We start from the raw sequence: 20744 nt of genomic DNA, 5'->3' as shown, positions 1-20744 counted from the left end.
TTAGCCAGACATGGTTTCTGTGAGCTAGGCTGACGCCATGGCACTCTAGCCCAGGCTACAGAGTGAGCTTCTGTCTCAAAAAAAAAAAAAAAAGGCTATAGGCCAGAAGGAAATTTAGGCTGAAAAGGAAAGGATAAAATAGTTGGAGACAAAATGAGGACTGAGAAGGGGAAGTGCCTGAAGAGGTCAGGAAAAGAGTTATAGAAACAGGAAAGGTCAAGAGGAAGGATGAGAACAAACAAGGAAGGAACAGATCAGAAGGAAGGGGTGGAGGACACTGTGATGTCACAACACTGTTCTTGCTCAAATTTATGCCTCAATAGTTCAGAAAATATCTATTTATGCATTAATATGGCTTGATTTCCAAAATGTCAGTGACTTATGGGTATAAAAACACACAAAGATACATACATCTGTTTTATCACTTTCAACCCTCAAATTTCTCACTGCAGAAATGCAAGAGTTCAAAATATTAATTCATAAAACCTGAATTCCTCAATTTCATTCCTTAAAACTACTTTAAGCATTACCCATGGGGGGTGGGGGAGGAGGAAAATAGCATTACCTATGAAAGATGAAATAAAGTGGATTATGACAGTGTATTTGTAATCTACTCTTCATCGTTCTGCTCTGCCAATTTACAGAACTAGGCGACCTGGACTTCCATCATTAGGCAAATCAAATAACAATACCATTCACCTTTAAATTTCAAAGAGCCAAACAAAAGCACTGTATCAATTTTAATATAAAGTCTACTGACCTTCTGAAAGAGTAACAGGAACCTGAAATAGTTAAAATGTAAAATGTTTCTTGAATCACAGCAAATGAATATTGATCTTACACAAACCTTTTTAAACTTTGTTTTAATTTTCTGAACATTCTTCTATACTACATAAAATCCTATAAAATTTTATTTACGCAGCACTGTAACTAAAATGATTATATATCTTCTCAGATGCATAATAATCTACTAAAATTTAAAAATCAAAATCATTTAAAACAGGAATTTTGGGATCAGAATATTTTTAAATAATTTTGCAAGTTCAGTGTTTATGGCTACACTAGCCACACTATTCAGGCAGAGATAAAACAAACGTACAGTACCTTAGATGTGCGAATTTATGCACTGCTCACTAAAAGCTGGCCAGATGCCATTTTATCATTGATAGAGTAGCTTCAAATTCTACTCCAAGTGCAACTGCAGTTGCACTGAATCCAACAGTATAAGCATGCCTGCATGTTATTATGGGAAATAGTGGAAAATTTCACAGGCTGACATCCAGAACGTCTGCGGTTCTTTTTCATATTTCTTTCTTCCTGCAAAGCAGTTATTAGACCAGAAGTTGGATTTTTTTTAAGCTGGAAATTTCCACTGTTTTTTTAAACTAGTCTTCTTAAATGTAAATTGTAAAATGTTCCAAAATTCCAGCATGACAGAAAGAATATTCAGAGAGAAAAGAACTAAAATATATATCTTCAAATTAGGGTAAAGGGACTGTTAAATAAATTAAGGTGAGTGTCTCCTTTCTGGGAAAGGAAAAAAAGTGTCCAGGGAGATAATTAGGCAGTTTAAGATTATAATAATTTAATATAAATACTAAATGTGACAAACAGCACATTGTGAAACTGATATTTTCTCATTAGCTTACAGTGCAAGCATTCAAAAGCTAATTCAAGTCAGTATAACAGTTAACCACAGAAACCACGAAAGAAAAAACAGTATATATCTTAGAGCAAAAGGAATGTACTCTACACTAATAGAGGTAAGCCATAAAGATTGGGTTTTTCAGTGAGAGTTAAAGAGGAAACAATGACAAAAGCTCAAGGTAAGATTAAGTACTTTTAGATAGATTTTCAGCAACTTTTCATTAAGATTATACCAGACCAACATATTCAATGTTTTTCATTTTCATTTGTAATAATGAGGAAACAGACAAGGATTTCTTTCTTCATTTTTAATAAAAATATTAAGTCCTGGAACATTTAAATTAAAAATTACTTCTAACAGTTGAGTACAGTAGAAAACAATTCACTATGCTTAAGACCTTACATGTTCCAAATTAACAATTGTGGCTTTCTTTCCATTTATATGTATTAAAGAATGAGGTTTATATAGTACATGTTTACGTAATTATTATTCAAACTATAAAATACTTGTTATTCCCCAAAATATACATGACCAAGAACTTGAACATTACTACAGAGACACTGTTGATCACCAATTAAGGCTGTACCCCAAAAACTGGGGGAAAATATTTGCAAAACATATCTGATAAAAGCTGCATATCGGGGCCAAGTGTGGTGGCTCATACCTGTAATCCCAGCACTATGGGAGGCTGAGGCAGGAGGCTCACTTGAGCCCAGGAGTTCGAGGCTGAAGTGAGCTATGATCAGCCACTTCACTCACCCTGGGCATCAGACTGAGACCCTGTCTCTCTTTAAAAAAAAAAAAAAAAAAAAAAAACTATAGGCCGGGTGAGGTGGCTCATGCCTGTAATCCTAGCACTCTGGGAAGCCAATATGGGAAGATCGCTCGAGGTCAGGAGTTCGAGACCAGCCTGAGCAAGAGCAAGACCCCGTCTCTACTGAAAATAGAAAGAAATTATATGGATAACTGAAAATATATATAGAAAAAATTAGCCGGGCATGGTGGCACATGCCTGTAGTCCCAGCTACTCGGGAGGCTGAGGCAGTAGGATTGCTTGAGCCCAGGAGTTTGAGGTTGCTGTGAGCTAGGGTGATGCCACAGCACTCTAGCCTGGGCAACAGAGTGAGACTCTGTCTCAAAAAAAAAAATTGTAAAAAAAGACATATAAGATATATATTCAGAATATATAGAATATATATTCAAAAAAAAAAAAAACTCTTACAACTCAGTAACAAAAAGACAACCTGATTTTCAAAAGAAAGAAGGGAGTAAGAGGAGAACAGGAAAGGATAAGGGGGCAAAAGAGGCTGGGTGCAGTGGCTCATGCCTGTAATCCTAGCCCTCTGGGATGCCGAGGCAGGAGGATCGTTTGAGGTCAGGAATTCGAGACCAGTCTGAGCAACAGCCAGACCCCATCTCTACAAAAAAAATAGAAAAATTAGCCAGGTGTGGTGGCACACTTGACTTTAGTTCCAGCTACTTGGGGAGGCTGAGGTAGAAGGATAGCTTAAGCCCCGAAGCTTGAGGTTGCTGTGAGCTATAATGACGCTATTGCACTCCAGTTGGGATGACAGCGCAAGACTCTGTCTCAAAAAACCGGGGGTGAAGAGGAGGGATATGAACCGACATTTCACTAAAGAAGGCAAAAGGAATTTCAAATTTAAATCACAATGAGATGTCACTACACATCTACCAGTATGGCTAAAACTTAAAAAAAATACTAAGACCAAGAGTTGGTAAGGATGTAAAACAAATGACTATATTGCTGGTGAGAAAGCAAAATAGTACAGCCACTTAGGTTATTATTTACTTTTTTTTTTTTTTGAGACAGAATCTCATTGTGTTGCTCAGGCTAGAATGTCATGGTGTCAGCCTAGCTCACAGCAACCTCAAACTCCTGGGCTCAAGTGATCCTCCTGCCTCAGCATCCTGAGTAGCTTGGGTCTACAGGCACAGGCCACCACACCCGGCTAATTTTTTGTTTCCATTTTTAGTTGCCTGGCTAATTTTTTCTATTCCTAATAGAGATGGGGTCTTGCTCTTGATCAAGATAGTCTCAAACTCCTGACCTCAAGCGATCCTTCCTCCTTGGCCTCCCCAATTTTTTGTGAAATTAAACATACATTTACTATAGAGCCAGCAATCCCACCTCCTATTTGTCCAAGAAAATGAAACCTTATGTCCACACTAAGACTTGTATTCCAATGTTTGTAGTAGCTTTATTCATAATAGCTAAAAAGTGGAAAACACACAAATAAATGTTGCTCAGTTGGTAAATGGATAAACAAATTGCCACATATATTGCCATTATACAGTTATCGTGTACATATACAGTGTCAGCAATAAAGAGAACATTACTCCCGATACAACAATGTGAATGAATCTCAGGAAATGGGCTTAGTAAAAGAAGGTTGATACAATATATTGTTACATGGTTTCAATTATATAAGAACTATATGAAATTCTAGAAAAGACAAAGCTATATGGATACAAAGGAGATCAGCAGATGACTAACATCTTACTTAAGGCTTATCACCCAAGATTGAGAACAAGACAAAGATGTCTATTCAACATTGTATGGAAGGCACTAGCCATTACAATAAAACAAGAACAAGAAAAGGCATACTGATTGAAAGGAAAAAACAAAAATGTCTTTATTCACAGACAACATAATCATCCATGTATACAATCCTAAGCAAACTACACAAGAGCTACTAAAATAGTAGCAAGGTTACAAAATATTAGGTAAATGCAGAAAAATCAATTGTATTTCTATATACTAGTGACAAATTATTGGAAATTGAAAATTTAAAAATACCATTCATAATCACATTAAAAATATGGAATTTAGGGAAAAAGCTTTATAAGAGCTATACACTAATAACTACAAAACACTACTAAGAGAAATTAAAGATAAACTAAATAAATGGAGAGACATATAACATGTTCATGGAATGGAAGGCTTAATATTGTTAAGATGTCAAATTCTCTCCAAGTTGATCAACTGATTCAATGCCATCACAATCAAAATACCAACAGAAATTTTACCAAAATCAACCAGCTGATTCTAACAACTATATGGAAATGCAAAGGACCTAGAATACCCAAAACAATCTTGAAAAAGAATAAAGTTGGAAGACTTACTGTATTGGACTTCAAGACTTCAATAATCTAGACAGTACGGCACTTCAGACAGATGTTGATACAGACATATAGACATACCACAAATATATTATATGGAACAGAAGAGAGTCCCAAAATAGACCTACACATATATGGTTAAATGATTTTCAACAAAAGTGCCAAGTCAATTCTATGAATCATGCATAATCTTTTCAAAAAAGTGATGCTGAAAAATTTGATAGCCATATACCAAAATATGAATCTCAACCCTTATCTCACACCATATAAAATTAACTCAAATAAATCACAGACCTAAATTTAAGAACACTATAAAACTTATAGAAGAAAACATAAGAGAAAATCTTAATGACCTTGGGTTTTGACAATATTTATTAAACGCAACACAAAAAGCATGAAAAAGAAAAAAAACAAACAAAAAATCAGTAAGTTGAACTCTAATATTAGACATGAAAAACTTTTGCTCTTCCAAAAACACTATCATGAAAATGAGAAGACAGGCCAGAGACTGACACTATTCACAAAACATATACAAAGAGTTTCATCCAGGCCGGGCACGGTGGCTCACGCCTGTAATCCTAGCACTCTGAGAGGCTGAGGCGGGAGGATCACTCAAGGTCAGTTCGAGACCAGCCTGAGCAAGAGCGAGACCCCGTCTCTACTAAAAATAGAAAGAAATGACCTGGACAGCTAAAAATATATATAGAAAAAAATTAGCCGGGAATGGTGGTACATGCCTGTAGTCCCAGCTACTCAGGAGGCTGAGGCAGGAGGATTGTTTAGGGCCAGGAGTTTGAGGTTGCTGTGAGCTAGGCTGATGCCAGGCACTCTAGGCCAGCCAAAAGAGAGAGACTCTGTCTCAAAAAAAAAAAAAAAAAAAAAAAAAAGTTTCATCCAGAAGAAAGAACTTTTACACTCCAGTAAGAAAATGAACAACGTGGCCAAGCACAGTAGCTCACACCTGTAATCCCAGCACTTTGGGAGGCCAAGGCGGGGAAATCACTTGAGGCCAGGAGTTCTAGATCAGCTGCACAACATAGCAAGACTCTTGTCTCTACAAAAAAAATTGAAGGGAAAAAAAATATCCATAGTAAGATACCATTATATATACACTATAATGGATAACATTGAAAAGACTGCCTATACCAGGTGTTGGTGAGGATGCAGAACAATTAGAACTATCTAGGCCGGGCGCGGTGGCTCATGCCTGTAATCCTAGCACTCTGGGAGGCCGAGACGGGTGGATCGCTCAAGGTCAGGAGTTCGAGACCAGCCTGAGCAAGAGCGAGACCCCACCTCTACTAAAAATAGAAAGAAATTATCCGGCCAACTAAAATATATATAGAAAAAAATTAGCTAGGCATGGTGGCACATGCCTGTAGTCCCAGCTACTCGGGAGGCTGAGGCAGTAGGATCACTTAAGCCCAGGAGTTTGAGGTTGCTGTGAGCTAGGCTGACGCCACAGCACTCACTCTAGCCCGGGCAACAAAGCAAGACTCTGTCTCAAGAAAAGAAAAAAAAAAAAAAAAAGAACTATTTAGCATAGATTGCTGGGAAAAATATAAAATGGTACAATCACTTTGAGAAACAGTGGGCAGTTTCTTTAAATTTTTAAATACTTAGCGTATAACCCAGCCATTCCGCTCCTGGGTTCTACCCAAAAGAAACACAATTCTATGTCCACAAAAAGCCCTACATGCTAATGTGTAGAAAAGCTCCTCTTCTGATAACTAGAAACGACCCAAATATGCATCAACAGGTAAATGGACAAATTATGATATTCCCATACAGTGGAATAGTACAAAACAAAATTAAAAGATAAACTATTGACATATACAACATGGATGAATCTCAAAATAACCACACTGAAAGCCAGCCTCCCCTATAAAAAAAATACATATTGTATAATTTCATTTATATTAAAATTCTAAAAACTGCAACCTAATCTTTAGTAATCCAGTGCTACCAGTTTGACACCTTAAATGGTTTGGGTTTAATATTTTATATATATTTTTTATGTTAAAAAGGAAAAAAGGCATTAGAAGAACACATGAAAGGGCTTTTTTAAATTATCAATTCAAAATGTTTGATATCACAATATATTACCCAGGGATTAGGGAAATACGCATTTCCATACACTGCTGGTAGATTTGTAAATTGATACAACCACTACCTGGAGTAAGTTGCAATATCTTTTTACATTCATACTCATTGACCCAGGATTCCAATTCCAGAAATGTATCATATACTTTATAACAAAACATTGGAACAGTGAAATATATGAGAATATTAACTTACGGTTTTGTTTTTAGTAATATGAAACTGGATAAATTATGATATATCCATAAAATGGAATACAGTATAATCACTAGAAATTTCTAGGCAGCTATAAATCATATAGATATGAAACCATCTCCAAAATCATTTAAAAAGTACAGTCCAGAATAGGGCTCCTGAGTGCCAGTTATACAGGTATATTCATTTTATGAAAATTTATCAGGCTATATTTGTACACTTCTGTTAACATACGCTATACATCAATATAAAGTTTACCAAAAATGTGGGAGAAATGCATTAAACTTAAATGCTTTTAAGTATATGCGTGTACATATGCCTAGACTAGAGTAACAATGGTTGCCTCTGGGCAGGGGAGGTAGCTAGGAGACAGATGAGGAAGGGTGGCTTACTTTCCACTGTATACCCTTTGGAACCTTCTGAATTTGCCCCATGCGCAGCTGTTGTTTCAAAACATACTTTTTAACTGAGACCATTTGCAACTATAAGTCTGTATGAATCAAGATTTTATTAATGTAGAAATAAACTAGAAGTACAGATAGAAAAAAGTTTAAAAACCCAGACTATTAAATGATATAATGTACATTAAGCATACTGTCAAGGCACATAGGCACTGAAATAGTAGCTTTTATTATCAAATCAGTAAATGGTAGCTTTTCTATGGTACATTCAGACAATGGAATATTATGTGGCACTAAAAAGAAATGCGCTACCAACCCACAAAGGAAACTTAAACATATATTACTAAGTGAAACAAGCCAATCTGAAAAGGCTACCTACTGTATGATTCTAACTACATGACGTCCTGAAAAACGCAAAACTTTGGAAACAATAAAAAGATCAGTGCTTCCCAGGAGTTAGTGGAGAGGAAAGGATGAATAGGCAGAGCAGGAGAAGCAGGGAAGAAAGGGTGGGCGAAACCTACCTAACAGGTACAATGAACACTATTTGGGTGATGGGCACAGTTATAGCCCTGACTCAACCATTACAAAAGTGATCCATGTAACCAAAAACATTTGTACCACCGTAATATTTTGAAATTAAAAAAAAATAAGCAGAGCACAGAGGACTTTTAAGGCAGTGAAACTACTACTCTGTATGATACTATAATAGTAGATACGTATCATTATAAATTTTTCCAAACTCATATTATATACAAAATCAAGAGTGAACCCTAATGTAAACCAAAGACTTTGGGGTATAATCATGTGTCAATGTAGGATCATGGATTGTAACAAATGTGCCACAGTTGTGGGTGATGTTGATAATGGGGGAGGCTATGCATGTGTTGGGGCAGTGGGTACATGGAAAATCTTTGTACCCTCTGTTCAATATTGCTGTGAACCTAAAACAGCCCTAAAATAATAAAGTATTAAAAAATTAAATAAATGGTAGCTTTTGTCTTGTATACCCAAGAATATAACCAAAATATAAATCAGAACATAGGGAAGAGAATCTTAATGGGGGTAAGAAAGTGGAAGAAAGAGCAAGGGAGACTTAGAGCAACTTAAGTATAAAATAAATACACAGAATTAAGGAGATGATGGTGGAAATGAAGATCAGAGTGAGATTATGGAAGTCTCCGGGAGTTCCATGAGAACTTTAGTTTCAAAGTCTTAGACAATAAAAAACAATGAAAGGTTTTAAACCTTCAGACAGTCAAGCAACATGAAAGGATAAGTTTTTAAAAGATAAATAACAAACAGGCACTTTCATGAACAATAAAATATAAATTTAGTATATAAGCCCTTTGCAGGCAACTGGGAAACAGCCATTAAAGATTTAAATACACATTTCTTTTGATTTGGAACTTTCACTTCCAAGATTTTCATACTAAGATATACTCACACTGGCACACAAATTTACATATAGTTCACTGCATCATCATTCAAAAGTAAAAGACTGGAAATAGCAATGAGGAACTCATTAAATAAATTATATGAAGTCCATTCATAAAATGGAATGGTATACAGCCTTTTAAAAATATGATGTGTAGAAGCTCCTTAAGTTCTTTTATTAAGTGAAAATAATGGCATCCCATTATTCTCCCTTTTGTTAATTAAAAATAAAGAGGGAGGAGAGAATAGGGAAAATGAAATGGAAAAGAGAAAGGTAACGATCATATGTACAGAATGTCCTTTAACAACAGTAGTAGCCTTTGGGAAGGGTAGCTATAAACACCAAAACCTGGGCCGGGCGTGGTGCCTCACGCCTGTAATCCTAGCACTCTGGGAGGCCGAGGTGGGCGGATCCTTTGAGCTCAGGAGTTCGACACCAGCCTGAGCAAGAGCGAGACCCCACCTCTACTAAAAATAGAAAGAAATTACATGGACAGCTAAAAATATATATAGAAAAAATTAGCCGGGCATGGTGGCGCATGCCTGTAGTCCCAGCTACTTGGGAGGCTGAGACAGGAGGATCCCTTGAGCTCAGGAGTTTGAGGTTGCTGTGAGCTAGGCTGACGCCACGGCACTCACTCTAGCCTGGGCAACAGAGTGAGACTCTGTCTCAAAAAAAAAAAAAAAAAAAACACCTTATAGCTACTCCTCCAAAAAACCAAAGACCTCACTTTTTCACAATAAGCCTTTTTGTACTTAGACTTTACCATGTGTGTATTTTCTTTTCAATTTAAAAAACATTAACTTATAAATTTTTTTACTATAAGCAGTACAGAATAAAAGATATGGGCAAGAGAACAGATTAGAAGTACCAATTAATTCCCTTTAGATCTATTCTACCCTTCTCTATGAAGTATTCCCTGACAACACCAGTTGAAAATGACCTGTCTTCCTCTGAACATCTGAACCACTTATTCATGTTGATGCAACTATGTTTTTTCAATTATACTCATTTCTCAACTAGATTATAAACTCCTAGATCACAAAGGGATTTTAATCCCATAATGCTGAGCACAAATCTTTGAGAAACAGTACTGAATAAAAATTTTTAAACAACTTAAAGAAGGAATGCCCGGTCCTGGGGCAACTAGGAAAACACAAAATGTACTCTAAGGCCCAGGCATGATTTATCTGGACAACTCTATGAGGGAAACATAGGTCCCAAGCAAATCCTTAGGACCCTTTAATGTTATCTCAACTACCAGGTAGAACAACTGACTTAAGAGTTGGCTCACGCCTGTAATCCCAGCACTCTGGGAGGCTGAGGCGGGAGGATAGTTTGAGCTTAGGAGTTCGAGACCAGTCTGAGCAAGAGCAAGACTCTTGTCTCTACTAAAAAAATAGAAAGAAATGAGCTGGACAACTAAAAATATAAAATATATAGAAAAAATTAGCCGGGCATGGTGGCGCATGCCTATAGTCCTAGCTACTCGGTAGGCTGAGGCAGGAGGATTGCATGAAGCCAGGAGACTGAGGTTGCTGTGAGCTAGGCTGACACTATGACACTCTAGCCCGGACAACAGAGTCGGACAACAGAGTGAGACTCTGTCTCAAAAAAAAAAAAAAAAAGAGTTGAATTCCAGAAACTATCACATTCAAACACCAAGCATTTTGGGGGGCCTAAAATGAATATAATTGACAAAATAGAGCATTTTAAAAGCTTACAAAAGGATTGCTCCCCACCTTCAAGGAATAGACAATTTGAATTTGCCCTATCAGTAAATACTAACTCATATGCATGTGAACAGATAGTTAAGAATCATATCAGGAAATAATTACATTTTCAGTTGTGGTGGTCTAGTAAATTTACTGATATGAGATAGGATATGAGATGTGCCCTTAATAACTAGACTAGATGAGAAGGGAAAAGAGGCAGAAAAAATTAGCATGACTGAAACAAGGGGAAATAAAAGTCTGAAAGATTGATAAAAAGACTGAGGAGAAATGAATATTAGATTAAAGAATATAAACTGTATTCTGCAGATTTTTAAGAAAAATATAATCAAAATGGTTTCTAACAAGATTAAAATGGCAGAAATACAGAGAGGACCAGAGAAAGGGTAGCCACTAATTTGAAAGCTATTACAATAATCCAGAAATAAAGGGCCTGAACTAGAGTTTTAGGAATTGGAATGAAAATATAGTTAAGAAAAATCGGCCGGGCGCGGTGGCTCACGCCTGTAATCCTAGCACTCTGGGAGGCCGAGGCGGGTGGATCGCTCAAGGTCAGGAGTTCGAGACCAGCCTGAGCAAGAGCGAGACCCTGTCTCTACTAAAAATAGAAAGAAATTATATGGACAACTAAAAATATATATAGAGAGAAAAATTAGCCGGGCATAGTGGCGCATGCCTGTAGTCCCAGCTACTCGGGAGGCTGAGACAGGAGGATCGCTTGAGCCCAGGAGTTTGAGGTTGCTGTGAGCTAGGCTGACGCCACGGCACTCACTCTAGCCTGGGCAACAAAGTGAGACTCTGTCTCAAAAAAAAAAAAAAAAAAAGAAAAATGTATCAATAGGATTCATAAAAATAAAACCAGCTTATTCAATACCATCACTCACTTAGCATTCACTGAATATTTATATGATCAAGTCTTGTAATGTCGTACTCCTGTGCCTTGCTAACAATTCCCACATATAAGAAATGTACTCTCTCCATATTTAAACTCTTATTGTTCAAAGTGCTGCACCCTGACCACCTGGCCAGTAGTCCCTTTTCTCCTCTGAACTTCTCTTGATCTCCATAGGCAAAACCGACTTAACCAGAGATTGCCTTGTACTGAAGTGATGCGAGTACCTGATTGATTGTGTGCACTTGGAGGTCAAAAACCTTGGTAACTCTCACAGTGCCTTAAATAGGAAAAACTTAATAAACACTGATTAAGTATATGCATGTACGAGAGCATGGGCCACAGTCAAACAGTAGCAAATTAAAGATGAGTGAAGTTTAAGGCCTCATGGCTAAGAGAATGGTAGTATTAAAATTCAGTCTTTGGAAAAAAGTTACATGTAAGAGCTACACTGTAATTTAGGGCAAAGGAAAGGTACTGGAGGTTCCTGGGTAAGTTCCCTACTGCAGGTTCACCTAATTTGGCAACCCACACACCTAAGGTTTCCACCATTCTAGATGTGGTTATGTACTTTGAAAGTAGCTTTCCTGAATTCCATTTTACTGATTCCTGATAAAATTATTATTTTGGGGGGGTTTTCTTGTTCGTTTTGTTTTTAAGAGACAGGATCTCACTACGTTGCCCTAGCTGGAGTGCAGTGGCCCAATCATAGCTCACTGCAACCTCAAACTACTGGGCTCAAGGGATACTCCCACCTCAGTCTCCTGAGTAGTTTGGATTACAGGGGCTCGACACTACACCCAGAGGTGAAGCGGAGTGAGGGGGGGGGGGGCGTGTGGTCTGGGTCTCACTATATTACCGAGACTCGTCTCCCAAAGTGGTGGGATTATAGGCCTCAGCCACCAAGCCCAGCCCTGTCTTATTATATAAAGAAAAAAACCACTGACCCTGCAACAGATGAAAGATGTGTGGAATTACTGTTCTCACCGGTGGAGACAGATTTTCCTAGATGCAGCCAAATACTTGCTCTAACAGCAGTAGAGACAACTATCTCAGCTGAGATAAAGGTATTGTGATAAAACGCAGCTAACACCAAGCAGCTAAAAGAGGAAAGGATGGAGCAGAGGGTGTGTAGACTAAAAACAATTTGTAGAGAATACTGAATAACCCCCATAACATTTTCAAGTTTGCCAAATTTTAATCTAAAACCAAATCAAGCTGATATACCTACTCTACAGGATGACTTAAATTCAATAATCCATTTCACTGATGACAGCTTTACTGACGGTCAAGAAAATATCTATTTTCTTACACCAAAAGGGGCTGAAAATTCTCTCACCTAAACACACTTTACCACTTATATAATATAATGAAGTCAGTAATTCGAAGTCATCCTTTTCCCAAATTCTTTATGATGGGTCAGCACTAAAAGCTGCATCCACACACCATCAGCTAATACAAACAGCTTAATTCATTTAATGTCTGATCAATAATTTTGTTTGTTTGTTTTGAGACAGAGTCTCAGTCTGTTGCCCAGGCTCTAGTGCCATGGCATCAGCCTAGCTCACCACAACCTCTCCTGGGGTCAAGCGATCCTCCTGCCTCAGTCTCCCGAGTAGCTGAGACTACAGGCCCATGCCACCACACCCGGCTAATTTTTTCTATTTTTAGTTGCCTGGCTAATTTTTTTCTATTTTTAGTAGAGACGGGTCTCGACTCTTGCTCAGGCTGGTCTCAAACTCCTGAGCTGAAGCAATCCTCCCACCTTGGCCTCCTAGATGGCTAGGATTACAGGCCTGATCAATAAGATTTAAATAAAAGATCATTCTACCTATCTATATAATGCCTTAAGTTCACAGAATTTTCTAACATAAGGAACCTTGTAAGATCACACAGTGCACCCCTTTGTTTTGTAAATTTAAAAACAGACCTAGAGATTGATTTGCCCAAAGCTTAAAGCATAAGCTTATAAATTATTCTCTTCACTGGTAAGTATTCTTTTCAAAGTAACAAGCTAACAAATTATAATTTATCAGGTACCAAAAGGGAAAAAAATTCTTAAGGTTTTCACATGTAGATTTTTTTTAATCAAAGTTCTGTTTTGAAACAGGATACGATCATGCTGCTCTTTCCACCAAGGGCAATTAGCTTTCATTTATAAAAATGTCAATTTAGGACATTTAGATTATGATAAACATTTGTTCTCAAAGTAAAAATAATTTGGTTTTAGATTTCATTTAAACAGAAGAGCAAAGAATATTTACTCTGAAAGTCCCCTCTTTTTGTTGTTAAAACTCTTTCTTCCCCCTCCCCATGCTTTCTCCTCTTTTGTACTGAAGTTCTCAAATGCATGAGATGGAGGAACAATACCACAATACAACTGCAGGCTTCCTGCCTACTAGTCAGTCATTATTCTTAAGACTTGAGAACTTTCAAAACACTGCTTGGGTTGCTTTGAAATTCCTTCTTTCAGATTTTCCCTCCTTCATGGAACATCTATTTAAAAGAACGACTTCAAAAATGTCTTGAGGTACCCAATCAAAATTCTCTAAGCAAACTAAAAATGCCAGCCTTAGATATGAAGGTGGGATGTAAATGCCTCAAGTTTGGCAAACACCAATCTAAAAGTACAGGACAGAAAGAAGTATATTTCTGGCCAAGAACAGTCTTTTTCTCATATGTATAAATTAAGTCTGTTTCTAAAAAATTCCATATTATATAAACAGTATCTCAAAGTTAAAGACTGCAATATTAGCGTCACTTTTAATAATACCATTTAGAGACCTAAAGGTCTCAAACTATACTGAGCTGAAGAGAAAAGAGCTAAGTCAATTATTACTGACTTTAAGAAACTTTCACACTAAAATGAAGCATATTCATTTATTTTTAAAAGTTGCTGGTGACAGAAAAAATTACTAGCACCAGTCACCTGAAAACCTGGGGAATTTCCCATTTCCTCCGACCACACTTTGATGGTGGTAGTACATACTGATAAACTTATTAGGTTGTTGAGATAAACCAATGGAGCTATTCAAGACATGGTGGGGGAGGTAGACAATAAATTATCTGCCTAGCTCAACAGGGGATCTTTCCTTTTAAAGGCAAAAGCATTAAAAATAGAAGGTTCATGAAAAACATGTCAAATTGTTACAATAAATAGAAAATTTTCCAAAACTTCTAACACCTCTAACAAAAACAAAAAAACTAATTTATGTTAAACAATATTTAATAAAGCCTAAACCCAGTACAACAAAATAATTTAGCTAGTCCCCTGGAGTTTGTTATAATGGGATTTAACCTGTACACTCAACATTCAATTAACCATAAGGCTTATCCTAATTGAGGATTATGCTGACTTCTGCAGTCCTTTCCCATCTATCCATCTACCACTCCAACTCAGCTGCCACAGCTACCAAAAGCAAAACCCCAGGGAGCAGATTATCCATTACTATGTGATACCCAGGCCAATATATTTCAATCATATGTGGATAATCAAGAGTTAAATTAGTAATCTAGTCAGCCTGGTTTCCAAAAAGTAAAGCTTCATAACCCTCATAGCCTCTAACCAATGAAATTAAACATTTCAATAGAATACCTTCATAGGAATACCTTCCAAAAAGCCACACCCTTTCCTAGATCAATAAAAAAAAATTAACAGAAAAGAAAAAACAGGACACAGCAGTTCCTGACCAAAAGAAAAAAAAAAAGGAAAGAAGTCAAACAAAAAACACACTAGTCCATTTGCTTTTAGACTATCCTTTTGAATAGGTTAAACCTGTTTGCCAGTTATGTCAGACTTCTTTTCTTTGCCTCTAGGCCACAAAGTTTACTAAACAGTTAAACCTTTATTACTGCCCCTACTGTAAATTGACCTCGGCCAGCAGTACCTACCAAACTGAGCTAATGCTGACAAAGTTGGGTACTGGCTGTATGTAGTCTAAGAAGATTATCCAGTTTGTGAATAATCAGCCTTCTAAACACTGCAGGTCTTCCTTTCTACTCCTGCTGTGTATCTTCTGGCCATTTTCCTGTTCATTTAACAACTCTCCACCAGAAAGTAGGAAAGGGAAAGGCGATTAAATTCAAGTCAATTCCATCATTTGTTAGGGGGCTGAAAATAAGGTTAAGCTGTGGATAAATTGCATCCATAACCTAAAATAATCTCCCAGAAGCCCTCTCAGAAAAACAATGAACCAAATGAATTTACTCAGTAAAAATGGTAACAAACTGATGGAATAAGCCTTACTACAACAAAGCCTCTCCTCCACCTTAACTGTGAAATGTTCATTTTGTCATCCCTTCCCCGACCCCAAAAAGCACTCATAAAATGAGAGAAAATGCCAACGTTTACTGCAGCACTCAATCTCAAAGCTATCCCTGAGAATCTAAACTTTAAGTCACCTTTTTCTTCCAATCTGTTGTAGTATGAGAAAAAAGGGGAAACAGTTAACATACATTTCCAAAACTAATTTTCTGCTCCTAGACCTTTAACCACTCAAAAATGCAAAAAAGAAACAGTTATGGCCGGGCGCGGTGGCTCACGCCTGTAATCCTAGCACTCTGGGAGGCCGAGGTGGGCGGATCGTTTGAGCTCAGGAGTTCGAGACCAGCCTGAGCAAGAGCGAGACCCCATCTCTACTAAAAATAGAAAGAAATTATATGGACAGCTAAACATATATATATAGAAAAAATTAGCCGGGCATGGTGGTGCATGCCTGTAGTCCCAGCTACTTGGGAGGCTGAGACAGGAGGATCGCTTGAGCCCAGGAGTTTGAGGTTGCTGTGAGCTAGGCTGACGCCACGGCACTCACTCTAGCCTGGGCAACAGAGTGAGACTCTGTCTCAAAAAAAAAAAAAAAAAAAAAAAAAAAAAAAAAAAGAAACAGTTATAACACAGATTCACACCAAACTGGTACAGGTAATCTCTGGTCTAACCTACTAGAAACTACAGTACCTCTTCAATCATGATCAACTCTTGTTTTTCTAGTCCTAGGTAGCCTTAACAGAGTAACAATTGTATTAAATTGTGGCTTATTTGCTGTGTATACAAACAGCCACTGGAGGCTATACTCATTCTAAACTTGCAACAAATCAAAAGTTTTCAGAAGAACTCCACATCCTCTGACCAAAGTTTGAAATTATACCTTAAAAAATGCAAAAATAAACGCTAGAACCATTTATTTTAACAACCAATTAGGGATAGGACAGGGTAGTCGGGTTGTTTTTTTTGTTTGTTTTTAATTTTACCCTGTTCAAACTATAAAGATATTTTTAAATGACTCCTCAATAACATAATAGTCTTCAAGTTAAAAGGAATTATTCTAGAATCATACTGCTACAATGCACAAAAGACTAAATTCAAAAAAGACACAAACACAACTTTTTAATCTTTAAGGTAATGGTCCTGACGTAGCAAGGAAGCTTATTCAAAAGACATTAATAAGCAACCATTTTAAGAACTGTTTTATTTACATATCTCCTAGAAAAATGGTACAGACTTCAACAGTACATTCACTCCTTACTGGATTCTAATTTATTTGCTCAATACGTGGGGAGGGGTGCTTTATAGAAATAATTTTTATACAAGGGAGTATAATCGTTTTCAAAATATAGTGAAGTTATTTAATATAATTTCTAATAACCTAGCTCTAATATCACCGAATTTTTTTAATTAATTGCTAGTGTTAGCAAATTTTAAAAACAGCCATTCTAAAACACAAAAAGAGAAATCTTGTTGATTGATTATGCTTAAGTTGTTTTGCATTTTCAAAGCCTCTATAGTTAAACATTTTACGGCATCCTTTGAACAGAAACTCAATAAAAAAAAAAAAGAAAAAGAAATATTTCTTATAACTACTCCAGAAACATTATAGCCTCCCCACTTAGTCCAGAATCCCCACCTCTAAAATGTACTCCCATATGCCAAAAGCTAGTATATGCCTTTTTTTTAATGCTGATTGGACAATTAAGTCATTTCTATCTATACATAAAATACCCCTATAATTTAGGATCACAGGCAATTTAGATTACTGCTCATTTAAATGCAGAACCTGAAGCAACCTCCAGTGACAGGAGCTATAGTGTTCAATATCATTTTACATGTTACAAGCAGGGGCTTCGTTTTACATACAAACAATGAACCCTAGCAGGGTTCTTCATCCTTAAAGCCCTACAGATTGTTACTTCTTCAATGGTGTTAGCAGATAAGGCAACATATGTAATAGATTCTGAAGAGCTTTTCTAACAGCTATCAACATTTTTTTAAACACTGTAAAAAGAAAACAGTATTCTCACCACATTTTCCCTTTCTTCTGTTCATTTTATTTCCCTGCTTTTGGTATCCAGCAGGGGTGGTTTCAGATGAAAATCTTAAAATTATTATTCCAAAGACCAAGGACACTCTAAAATCCTTGCCTCTGAGGAGGAGGAATTGCAGGTTTGGGGTGGAAGGCAGATTCACTTTTCAGTGTTTTTGTACCTTTCCAGTTGGGTATCATGGAGTAGAATCTTTTTTTTTTTTTGAGACCGAGTCTTGCTCTGTCGCCCTGGCTAGAGTGCAGTGGCGTCATCGTAGTTCACTGCAACCTCAAACTCCTGGGCTCAAGCGATCCTCCTGCCTCGGCCTCCCAAGAAGCTAGGACTAGAGGTGCACGCCAAGAGGCCAGGCTAATTTTTCTATTTTTAGTAAAGACGGGGTCTTGGCTTTCACTCAGGCCGGTCTCGAACTCGAAAGCTCAAGAGATCCTTCCGCCTTGGCCTCCCAGAGTGCTAGGATTACAGGCATGAGCCACAGCGCCCAGCCAGAACCTATTCTAAATAAGCAAACAATAATTTAAAAATTTTTCAAGAACTGTTCACAGACTTACAGGTTTCCATTAACATTTTAGTTACGCAGCATTTGCTAAAGACCTATGATTTTTCCCCCCAATCACCTTCTAAACAACCTGCTGCAACAAATACTGAAGCTTTCTTGCAGCCACCTATTAGGTGGATTCGAGGCCAGGCATTTAAATAAAGGAGATGCAGCAATCTTAATACTACCACCACTCTCACTCATCTCATTCAACTGCATTTAAAACCACTGCAGCAAGACAGCTGGTACTCGCCTTCCTGTTTCTTTACCGTACAGGCTTAATAACAAAAACAGGTTGGCTTTGAAGCGCTGCTCAAAAACTGCAAAAAGGAAGTCTTCACATTTGGGAGTAAAAAAAAGTTTCGACTTCGAAAAAAATCTCATGCCCACCGAGTCATTCTAGTTGGGAATCCCGCACTGCTACTGCGAGTGAGATTTCGAGACGATGCTCTCTCCCTCTCAACTGCTCTTTTGGTTAACTTTTCCACCCTGGATGCCCTCAAACTGCCTAGGAAGCAACTAAGTCTCCCAACGACTCATGGCTAATTTTTTAAGGTATGCACAAGACAGTCTACTTAAATCTTTACAAAGTGAATCAACGTACGTTGAGAAAATCAGAGATGGGGAAGGGGGGAAAAAAGTAATAATAAAGACAGCCAAACCCCAAATTTAATCCACCAACTTCCCACTTGCCATTTCCCAGCCTTCACACAGAGGTAGTAAAATGCCTTTTTACTGAGAAAGCTGCTAAGAACCTACCCGAGCCCAAAATGAAAATTCCGCAGATAATCTGCGTTAAAATGTTTTTTAAATGCCCGAGTGCAGAAGGAAACACAGCAACAAGATCCAACCCGATTCCGAGTACGGTCCGAGGGCTGGGGTGGGGGTCGGCGCGGCTGCCCCCCAGTGCTCCCCACTAACTGCGAAGGAGCCAGGACAGTGGGAGGACGACCCGGGGAGCTTTCAAAAGCAGCTCCAAGGGCTGGGGAAGGCAGAGGAAGATAAAACTTTAGGGACAGGAGGGGAAAGCGGGCCCCCGCGGTGCCCCCCAAACTCCCTGGGTGATCCCCTCCGCGCGGGGACCTTCTTGGGTCCCCAAGCTGGCTGCCGCCCAGCCTCGACCCCCCTCCTCCGGCCGCGGTCCGCCCCTAGCCTGCGGGGAAACGGCACGGCCCCGACACCCCGAAACTACCTCAGCGCACCCCCTCCCGGCGCGCCCCTCAGCGCCTCCGCGGAGCCGAAGCTACCGGCTCGCGGCAGCCGGAGGAACTCGCCCTCTTCCCTCCGCCTCGCACTCCACCCCCTTGCCCGCCGCCGCCGCCTCCTCCTTTATCTTCACTCACCGCCCGCCGCCATTTTCCTCGCAGCTCAGCTTTAAATCGGAAACTCGCCGCTCAGCCCACAGCCGCCGCCGCCGCCGCCGCCGCCGCCACCGACTCAGCCGCGGCCGCCGCCGTCGCTGTAGAGAAGCTGAGGCGGCAGCGCTGGAGCCACAGCGCGGGGGCCTCTGGGATATGTAGTCCCGCGGCCACGCCCAGCACTACCGGTCCCAGGGGGCCTTGCGCGGCCGACCCAGGCATCCAGCGCCCCCACCCCGGCGACCGCGGCGGAGGGCGGGGCCACGTGAGACCCTCGGGCCGCTTTAGCTCCCCATCATCTCCGAGCTACTGCGTGAGGGGTTGGAGGAACCGGAAAGCAATCCTCGCTCTGCCCTTACTTATTTTCACACTTGCCTTCGTCCAGTAATATCTGACATTTATGGAGGGTTTACTGTATGCCAGGCACGGACCCTCAAAACAAGCATCCCTCAGGGACCGTTTATCCTCATTTTTCAGATGAGCAAACTGAGGCACTAGGTCAGAAGCCACGAGGCTGTTCGTTAGATGCTAAAGTCACTGGGTGGAAGGTTGTTGGGCAACAGTGTATTCAGTCCGGAGGTATCTTCCCACGGAGTATTTATTACAACAGAGAACAGCTTGCTTTATAATGGGGGGATCTGGCAGACACTACCACCTTAACAAAGTGTTCAAACTTAGCATCACCAATAATGGATCAAATTGTCATTATGTGTCTCCTGATATGATGCAATGGGGAAATCATAATGCTAATTCTGTCATATTCTTGCCAAAAGGAAAAAAAAGCTAACCTGAATCTTGAAAAGATAATCAGATAAAACCAGAATGTGGGACATTCTACCAAACGACTAGCCTGGACTCTTAAAAATATCATGGCATAAAAGAGGGGAAAACCAAATGCAACAGATTAGACTTGATTGAATCCAGAATAATGTCTTTTTTGAGGTAAAAAGAATGTTGGGGGAATTTTAATATGGACAGTATATTA

General features: G+C 38.8%; 1 protein-coding gene across 1 annotated transcript in view; it reads right to left on the bottom strand.

Moving 5' to 3' along the window:
• NCOA3 (nuclear receptor coactivator 3) overlaps window positions 1-19792 on the bottom strand; it is a 133234-nt gene extending 113442 nt beyond the window's left edge. Inside the window, exon 1 of the mRNA XM_069495587.1 lies at window positions 19745-19792. The gene's annotated coding sequence lies outside the window, so the exon portion shown is untranslated. The remainder of the gene's footprint in view (window positions 1-19744) is intronic.
• Between the last annotated feature and the right edge of the window lie 952 nt (window positions 19793-20744).

The sequence above is a fragment of the Eulemur rufifrons genome, chromosome 20 (genome assembly GCF_041146395.1).
Source record: "Eulemur rufifrons isolate Redbay chromosome 20, OSU_ERuf_1, whole genome shotgun sequence".
Lineage (NCBI taxonomy): Eukaryota > Metazoa > Chordata > Mammalia > Primates > Lemuridae > Eulemur > Eulemur rufifrons.
This window is presented reverse-complemented; position numbering and strand designations above follow the sequence as displayed.